Here is a 9,214-nt window from a genome sequence, read left to right on the forward strand (position 1 = left end):
ATTTATGGTTTTATTGAATCGTTCGGTGGAAACGAGAAATCATTGCTCGTCCCTCACGTCTCATTACCACCCCTCATTGAATTGGATTGAAGGGACGGAGATTACGAAGGCGCAAAATAAATAATGACAAGCAGTTTCATCGCTATAATATTCCCCCGCATCAGTTCTAAAAAGTGGAAGTTGAGATGCCATCTCTTAAAATTAGCTGTCACTTACAGATAGTGGACTGAAAAAATAGAAAAAAAATCGTCAGTTTGCGCTTGACATTTTTAGGTCCATTTTCACACCCAGAAAAGCATCTAACGTAAACAGAAGGTGTCGTTCTAATGTTGGTATGTATGATAATAATTCCTGTTTTCCATTTTCATATTCTCATTTCCTCTGGATTTTTTTTCTAGTTCCAGTGTTGATTGGGCAGCAGAATCAATCAATCAATACTGGTATCCAAGATTTTTTCCATCGAAGCAGTAATTTGCTAGTAAGGCAAGAAGTTTTGATCAGTATTGGGAAAAATAACTAAATTTCGAAAATCGCGACTGAAGACAAAAAAAATAATCGACCAGAAATCTCACTACAGAAAAGTTCTGTACTGATTTTTTGCAAACGAAATTCACACTGATACTGATTTCACGTGGAAAAAATCACATTTTGCTCGATGATATTTAAATAAAAAGTTCGCACATTGAATATATCTGATACGATTCTCAAACAGAAGATTTTTAGGAAATGAATTTCGTAGCCGTTATATCTCAACCCTTTGCAGAATACATGATAAATAAATTCACCGATGAACAAAAACTGAACCTTTCTAAAAAAATTCAGTGTGCTTAGGAATCAATGGTGGTGATGTAATAAAAACATTATTAAAAACGAATTGAATCATGTTATGCAGCTGATTAAAAAATATTACCTAATTTAACTTGAATAACGTACGCAGAAGTAACAGGAGCGTAGGCTACCGCTATGCCATTTTAAACGTGCCATTCAAACACTGTGCCTACTGTGTGTTCGAGACTTGCTGACAATGCTGCGCTCCTGTTACTTCTATGAATCAAATTCATGCTAAATAGCGTTTTGATAATGCAGTGTAATCAACCAGCTGGAATTAAAGCAGCCTTTCGTCGCTACAATCACTGTGTGGAATGTGGTGAAAATATTATTGTTCATATTGACCACCCTACGTGCATCGAAAATATCGCAGTTATTATTTCTCAGTTGCGAATTCATGCAGTAGAGATATTTTTATTGATGAAAATATGATAATTAAATCTTGCACGAATCATTTATGTGTCGAACTGAAGCCTACTGGAAATTCAGCATCGAAAAATCATCGTAGACTCTTCTCCCTTTCGATTATCTCTCTAGCGTTATTTCTGTTGGTGAAAATTCGTCATCAAGTTTCGTTGACACAAAAAATCATTTGTGAACTTCAAGGTTCAGAGATTTGTGGATGCTTGTTTCATGAATGAAAATATCGGAAGTGATTTTTTCAGTCACTGAGCATTTTAGAAAATAGAATCACCCCTATTCTGTACGTCGATCGATTCGAAATATTCCGATCGAATGTGCAATTTCCATTCTGCATTCCGTTCAAGTTGGGTATGAACTCGATATCATTCGTTCGAGTTGCAAAAATTTTCGAACATTACTCGATCGACTTGCGTACGTATTACTTCTGTTCGATTTAGAATCGTACTAATTTGTTTATACAAGTGAGACGGTTTCGTTTACTAAGAAATGAATAAAATGAAAAGAAAAATATCGTGTAAGTAGTGTTGATGGCTAGTGTTCGAAATTTCACGTGTTCCCGAACGAGAGTCGATCGAATCATACAAATCGAACGGAATAAAAAATGCTAGATTCGAAAGTGTAGATTCGTTCGTATCACAAATCCGTCAGATTTCACATGTTGTAATTCTACCGGCATTCCGACAAAACCTTCCGGCAGACGCTGGCAGGGTCTGGGGGGAAATCTGCCAGACACATGCAACGGAATGCCAAGCAATCAGCAGATGAACCCTGAGCGCACTGCAGATATTAGGGTAACGGAGGTATTTTGGTCACTCTAATATGTTTGGCGATATTTGTTTGAAATTGTACTAGATCAAATTTTATTTACCGAATTAATGCACGGATACAAATCTATTAATGGTACCATGATTGAGAAATCATGAAAATCACATTGTGAGCAAATTTCATACAAAGTTGATTTGAATCATTTTGATTATAATAGGTATAATCTAATGAGAAGACACGTTTCATGATTTTCATAATTTCCTAATCATGATTCCGCCAATGGATTTTTATCCACACTGAAAGAAAACGCCAGCCGCATTTTGAATGAAATTTCATTCAATGCGATAAATAACTGAGAATTCCGACTATTGAATGATAGAACAATCTGCATGATCATATGATCAATATTCAGTGAGTTTTACTTCTTATATGTGTGATTACCATTCATATATTATATGACTGTCAGTTACCTTTGAAATGTTAGTGAACTGTGTGTTAATCATCATGAATCAGACTGAATGTATGTTACCCATTGTCATTTAATCCCTGAGAAGAGTTTATTCCTAAGAATGAAATATAGAATAGTTCAAATAATTTTATGATGAGCGAGAAATGAGTGTCATACTCATTTCTTCTGATTTTCTTCCATCATTTATATGATTGGCATAAATATATGGAATTGTATTACAATTGTATGTAAAATTGATAAAATCGAAATGAATTTGTTATATAATATTCCCATAACAAATATCTTTCCATGCATGTATTATTTTCATTTTGCAGTGTTTCATACAATCGAACACAGAAGAATTTCTTCTTTCGAAATTTAAATGAAACTTTGATGATTCGCAATGTTGAAGGAAAAATAACATAGCATGGTTTTATTATTAATGATCAGTGCGTTCCCTCCAATTGCTAAATATTTTTGGATAACTTGTCAGAAAAGTCAATGACAGAATGTAAACAAAACGCGTTTTTTAACCGAAGTTGTACGTTTAAGGTTTCTATTTAATACGTATTGTGGTGGTGATACGAAATCAGTGATTAAGAATGATGCTCGATGGAAATATTGGAAAACCTGGTGTCAGAGTATTTTGGTGTGTATTCAGTGAAGTAAGAGTCTGTAGTAGACTTATAATTCACGTAATGTAAGGACAATTTCTGCTTTAGACAAACAATTATTGTGGCCAATTCTATTTTTCTTGGATTGTATATTGCCCCCCTGATTTAATAAATTCAAAACCTTTTTGAATCCGTATATCGGATCAATTATATTTTATTTGTATCTACTATCTTAAACAATCAGTTTGATAAGAGGAGACCCTTATGTTTAATAGAAAATCGAGCCAAAGAACTGAATTGAAAAGAATGACGACGCTTTTTAAAGAAAAAAAATCAGACTTAATCAGTAGAATGAGAAATGATCAAAATTTGACAAGAAAGTTTTCATTCTACCATGGAGCTACTGCATACTCTTGGAATGGATCAAATCTGAGATTTTTTCTTTTTACAAGCGTCTTTTCCCAGGATTGCTATGGAGATGGAAACCAACAAATCTCTGTAACTATATTGCAATGCAGAACTTGATAATCTGCATAATTTACTGCAGATTTTTAGTGTACAAGTCAATCATGTTCTTACTATCCATAAATTTTATTGTAATAAAAATATTATTTTAAATATTCGTGGAAATTTATTTTAAAATCATTACCTTCACAGGCAATAAATAACAAAAATAAATCGAAGCGCTGGACGTTTTTACTTTATCCAAATTTAACTTTTCTATATATTTCAATATAGAATATATTTTTCTTATGTTGGTTTCTGCTGCTTAAGGGTGAATATATTCAAACTGTACACTTGATTCTTTTCCGAAAAAATTTTTGAGGGGAAAAATTAAGCTTTTAATTGTTACGATACTTAACAACCAACACACTTCATTGTAAAAAGTTTGTGTACAATCCAGTGAATACCCTGACGAAAATTAGTACGATAACTCAACCGACTCCAGCATAGTTTATACAGAATAATGAAATGTCTACTTATGTTCAATGGAAAAGTTTCAATGAATATGTAACAATAAATCTTATGGTTTCTCTGCAACATTGTCTCAGGTGTCTAAGTGGTATATGTGAAAACCTTGCTCTCGGCATCTTAAAACTAAAGCAGAGTGCCTCATTAAATATATTATTTTACTACCATGGAGTGGGAAGGTAAGTTTTTTGAGACATTATCAACTATTCAACCAATTGTCTTTCAGTTATTTTAGTCAAGGGCAAGAAGCCAGAAGAAACTATCTTTGATCCGCATACATACGACCAATGTTGCGACATGTTTTGCAGTTCGGAATTTATTTCAAAGAAAAATAGCACGCTCGGTAATTCCTGCAGATCAAAACTTGAAAAAACTGTCGTCGTAATGGTTAGGAGCAAAGCCTTCCAGATGAATCGGGTGATAGTGCTGATCGGTTTAAAATATATTAATTATAATTATAATAACACGTATGCGAAAATAAACAAAATTTAAATTTGGGGACGGGTATAGCGTGATGGGTAAGTCGATGCCTTTCACGCCGCCCGCCTGGGTTCGATTCCCAACCCCGCACATAGGGTCAGAAAGTTTTTCTGGCCCGAAGAGGCGAATGACATTATTGTTAAAGCCTCTATAATTGAAACAAAAAAAAAAATTTAAATTTGAACAAATATATTTTTATTTTTGTTAAATAATTTTTTTTATCTTCAGTGTTATTTGTATCTTCTTCTTTCAATGTTATTGTTTTTATTAAATCAGTGGAAATGTTTTTAAAAAAATCTAAATCCATTGAAGGAAAACAAATTGCAGCTTCAACCAATTCTATTCATTAAATTAACTTTTTTATGACTTTGTTACTATTTCAATAAAATAAATTGAAATTGCCTAAACTTAATTATTCGTACAATATTTCATAGCTTTATTAGGCATCCTGCGGTTGCAGCCCAAAACACTCTTGCATTTTAATTTATTTTCATTTCCAGCTGTATAATTTCAATATTATTTCTTCTTAATATCATCCGCATTATAAGGACTCCGTAATACATAAAACTACATGAAAATCTCCTTAATATCATCCGACGATTGGTGTAGATTAAATTCATTCGGTTTATGGTATGCGATTATATGTACGAACATCATACGCACTACAAAATGTATAGTATTTCCTATATGGCTGCAGTGATGATTAATTTAGAAACGAAAATCATCTAAATTTTGGATTCATTCAATTTATAAGTGTATGTGCTTCAAACAAATTTTCAATGATATTTATACAAATCAATTTGTTTTTGACAGAGGGGAAATTGAATGGCCGACTTATTAAAACCATCTGAAAATCGTTTTGGGGATCGGATGAAGCAAAAACCATTCAGCTTGTGGCCGGTAAATTCTTTCAGTGCATGTGAATTTCCACACGTTAACTATACAAATCAACTTGGAGCTATCAGTCACTCAGCACGTAGTAACCGAAAGTAGGATAAAAAAACGTGATTAATCCACCTAGCAGTGAGATGATACCTTTTTTTTATCAATACGCATGTGTTTTTGCATGGATATTCTTAGGTGTTTTAGTTCTCATGACATTATTTTAATTATCGTCGTTTTAAACGGCAAATTGAGATTTTAATCACTCATTACCCTGTAATGCCGAAACTGCAAAACATATCGAATTTCAATCTTAGCGTGCGACAATCGATTGAACATTCCATGAGATGTCGAAGTAAGTTCCACTTTAGAGTTTTTCGTCATTATTTATGGTACTTCCAGAGCCGGTATTCAGGAATTAGCATAGCCCAAAATGATTCAAATGACCATAAATTCTTACGCCAAACAATTTACATGAAATTTATCAACTCATCATCTGTAATTCCAGAATCGGATAAAATTCACCAATTTTGTATGGGACCTTAAGTCCTGTAATATTTGTTTTTGAAGTTCGATTTGGTCTTTTTTAAGAAAATGATTGAGCTTTGAGAATCGATTCGATACTGGAACCGGAATTCTAAAATCGGTGTAGCCGAAATCAGTTAAATTCACCTGAGCAGTGTGTAGACATCTTTGAGAAATTGTAGTGCGAATTGAAATTTGGGGGTACATTCCGAATCCAAAAACGAATACCGCTCAAACTGAAATAAATTTATTTGGTAATCGACTATCCAAATTTGCAAACCCGATAAACCTGATTAATTTATGTGAAATGGACATTTTTATACTAATCACCCTGCATTTTCTAAACCAGAAGTCGGATCTGACTAAAAAGTAAGAGGTTTTATAGGATTTTAAGACCTCTCATTTGAATCATAGATGATTCTTAGATTTCATTTGAATCTTAGATCGGTTCAGCCATCTACGAGAAAAATTAATTGCATTATTTTAATTTCGTTTCACATATCATTCTGTGGTTCCGCAATCAGAAGTCGGATCCAAACGTAATTCAGGAACCTTGTTTGGGAGTATACGACTTTTCGTATGAATCTGAGTTTGTAGAAAACGGTTTAACCATCTCCGAGAAAATTGAGTGAAATTATTTGTCACACATTTGCTGATCTCGACGAACTGAGTCGTATGGTATATGGAAGTCATGTCCTTCCAGCATTTATTGCTGTAAATAGTTTAAATCAATATAATTGTGAAATTACTTCCAACTCGATAATGCTAGTATCATCTGGTTTACATATGCCATATTCGAAAGATTATGTTGCCAAAAATGAACCGTGCTAAAATTGGTCCGAGGCAAATTGTCATAAAAAAGGTTGCTGTACACAGTCTTTTTGGTACTTAGAAACAATTATATGTAACAGTATAAAAAAATCGTGTTTCATGTTGCTCCCAAGCATTGCTTTTTCATACAGCGCTCAAAATTCCTTCTACTGGAATAAGGCTTACACAAAAATATCGATATCTCCGTTAAAAATGGACGGATTTTAACAATCTATGGCTTGTTGGATAGGTATTACCGAGCGAAATCTAAGTCTAGAAACATATTCTGTTTTCAAGGTCAAATGTGAAAGATACTGTCAAAAACTGAAAATTTTGACATAAAACTCCGTATAACTCAAAAAATAAACATCCGATCTCAAAACCATTCAATAGCGTTCTGGGCGACGGGGAGATCTTTCATTTGCGACTAGTTTGATCAAAATCGGTCCAGCCATCTCTGAGATCTCGACCTCTTAGTTGACAACACACATACAGACACACACACATACACACACAGACATTTGCTCAGTTCGTCGAGCTGAATCGATTGGTATATGACATTCGGCCCTCCGGGCCTCGGAAAATTTTTCGAAAGTATGAGCGAATTCTATACCTATTTTTTATATATATAAAAAAAGGTAAAACCATCATATTTTGAGAAAACGTAATGTCACAGTACCTAATTTGGGTCTGCATTGGTTTATGAACGGTCGACACAAGGCCCCATATAATGCTAAACAAACCTATAAACTAACTTGTAACAATGTTACGTTCTGGATGAGCCTGTCATTAATTTGTTGGTTCGATTTTTTTCATTTGAACATTAGAAATCATTAGTCGGTGCATTAAATTTGGATTTTATTATTAATTATATTATTCTGCTTTCGAAAATTTATATATTTTTTAAAACTTACGTTCGATATCAGCTATTGGATGTACTCAATTATCCATATTGAGTATGTATATCTCACATGACTGTTAAAACCGGAGATATTTATTTAATAGTAGGTCCATATATTACATTAGTGATGAATCAACGATCGAATGAATTACTTCTTGCGTCCAACAAACCGCGAACAGTTTTTCGTTCTTCTTATAGAATAATCATATCCTGTGCACTAATTGCAGTTAGCGATGAAAGGTTTCTTTTGTGCACACCTGTTTTGTTCAAAGTAAACCGGTAATCATCGCCTGTTCACTTCCAACATTCGTGAAGTATCCTTCAACATAGGCTCGCAAATTACACATACGCTTAGCACTGTCCGCAAACTGTCAAAGTGTTGAAGATATGAATAAATACATACTGCAATAAAAACACGACCTAAATCCTATTGATCAACCGTCACTACGCGAATCACTCTTCTCTCAGCACAAAATTTAAGGAATCAATCACTGTAGTTTCTTTTATGCTATTTTATTCGTCACTATACACACTTCTTAAGCTGAATAACCCTCGCGAAATCTACAGAAGTTTACCAAGCGCGATGTTATCGGGCAGACAGGCCGGCGTCTAATGAGAAAAAATTTCGATCGACAATGGCTTATATAAAATCTGCTACCTGATGATGGTTTCACGGTGCTTGGGTCGCGATCTTCGAAGGTGATCACCGGGTGGTGGACCTCAAAAGCATCGCAGTGCCGCAACCCGCTCACCTCTGCGACAGGAACATGTTGGTACTACAGAACAACCCCGCGCTGTACGTGTTCATAGCCAGTGACAAGCCATGCTCGGTTGGCGGTTTACGACATGAATAAATGTATTGATCAAGCCGGGGGTCCTCGAAATAGTTTGATTCACATTTTGGAGGCAGTAACCTGTGTGTCAACTTTCAAGAGACCGTAAGAGTTGCTTTTTTTGTTAAAAAAATAAATGGAAGAAATTGACTGCATCCAACGAGTTTTAACTTTTTCGAACAGACAGGTGAGCCGAATACTTGCTCTTGCGAAAAATCTGTGTAAATATTCTCATTCCAGAATTGCTAAATGTGCAAATATATTCAAATTCACTGCGTAAATTTCTATGAGATTTAATGACAAAGAAAGCCTCTATTAGTTGAAGCGAAACCGATAATACTGTCATTATTTTTTAAGTAGAAAAAGCCATCGCTACCAGTTGAATGGCAAGATAAAAGTATATCATACACTGACTGATCACAGTATGAGTTGACTATCGATTTAAACAATAACCGAAAAGGTCTCATGCATGTCGCACATAAATCTTGATTCTGTGTGGTAGTGTTGTGGGAAAGTATTTTATAGCAAAAGCTTATCAAATAAGAACATTTTTTCATTTTAATTTTTGAACACATTCAAAGTGTAAATTCCATAAATTCGGACTTGATAAACTATCATTTTTTTCATTAACTGTCCAATACTCCATGCTAAATCTATTATGATTAGCCTTACGGTTACCTTATGTACGTTGAATATATAATAAAGGCTGTAAACCATTTCGAGAATGATTTAA

General features: G+C 34.1%; 1 protein-coding gene across 1 annotated transcript in view; it reads right to left on the reverse strand.

The window, feature by feature from the left end:
• LOC131425146 (uncharacterized) overlaps nt 1-8,270 on the reverse strand; it is a 45,348-nt gene extending 37,078 nt beyond the window's left edge. The window contains exon 1 of the mRNA XM_058586770.1: nt 7,662-8,270. The gene's annotated coding sequence lies outside the window, so the exon portion shown is untranslated. The remainder of the gene's footprint in view (nt 1-7,661) is intronic.
• Between the last annotated feature and the right edge of the window lie 944 nt (nt 8,271-9,214).

Source organism: Malaya genurostris, chromosome 1, assembly GCF_030247185.1.
Source record: "Malaya genurostris strain Urasoe2022 chromosome 1, Malgen_1.1, whole genome shotgun sequence".
Lineage (NCBI taxonomy): Eukaryota > Metazoa > Arthropoda > Insecta > Diptera > Culicidae > Malaya > Malaya genurostris.